General features: G+C 39.1%; 1 protein-coding gene across 1 annotated transcript in view; it reads right to left on the reverse strand.

The window, feature by feature from the left end:
* Positions 1-893, reverse strand: part of TBXAS1 (thromboxane A synthase 1) — a 143,366-nt gene that overhangs the window by 81,618 nt on the left and 60,855 nt on the right. The gene's annotated exons all lie outside the window — the stretch shown is intronic.

Here is an 893-nt window from a genome sequence, read left to right on the forward strand (position 1 = left end):
TTTCTCAAACTGAGTTCTGAAAGATAAGCAGGAGTTAGTCCAAGAAGGTGGGTGGCAAAGCGGGGGAGGTGAGGGTGTAGCAGGCAGAGCAGTCAGCTTGTGCAGCTCTCCAGGGACAAGCCTGCTCATGGGAATGCGAGCTCAGCTACCAACTGTGTAAAGCAAACCGGAGTCATGACAAGTGGGCCTCCTGCATAAAGCCGTGTTTTCAGTCAATGAAATTGTGCTTTCGGGATATAATTTGATCACTAGCATATCCAGCTAAGAGTAGTAAGGGATAGATTTTAAAGGGTAAAGTCATAAGATGTGACAGCAGCAAAATTTACTCTGAATTCTTATTTACTCAGAACTTTTCATAAGCTAATTATGGCTTTAATTTTTTTAACTCTACCCTTTCTCACTGACTAGGGGAAAAATGGAAAAAAAAAAATTAGCACATTTTAGGCGCTCAGAAAATATTCACCTGAGTGACCATATTTTCCAAAACTGTTGAGGGAACCCTTGGGACACAGGAGTTTGACAGATGCGGTGAAAAGGAAGAAAGAGTACTAACTAGTTTTTATTGGTTTTAACTAGTTTTTATTGGTTTTAACCAAGGAGGCCAAAAATAACCCAATAACGCCATAAACCAATCCTTTTATAAAATTTATAGTGAGCGTTATGGAATCTTTTGAGAATCTAGTGAAAACTGTAGACATTCTCCTCAGAAAAGTGGACATTTAAAGCATTTTGTATACAATGTAAGGGGTTCTTGAACCCCTAAAAGCCCACTGTAGAGCAAGGCTTCTCAAACGTAAAATGTGCTCAAAAGTCACCTGGGTTTGAGAAAATAATGGCTGAAAATTCTCCAGTTTGGCAAAAGACATAAAATTACAGATTCAAGAAGCTGAGAA

This window comes from Pteropus vampyrus, unplaced genomic scaffold (genome assembly GCF_000151845.1).
Source record: "Pteropus vampyrus isolate Shadow unplaced genomic scaffold, Pvam_2.0 Scaffold48, whole genome shotgun sequence".
In the NCBI taxonomy this organism is placed as follows: domain Eukaryota; kingdom Metazoa; phylum Chordata; class Mammalia; order Chiroptera; family Pteropodidae; genus Pteropus; species Pteropus vampyrus.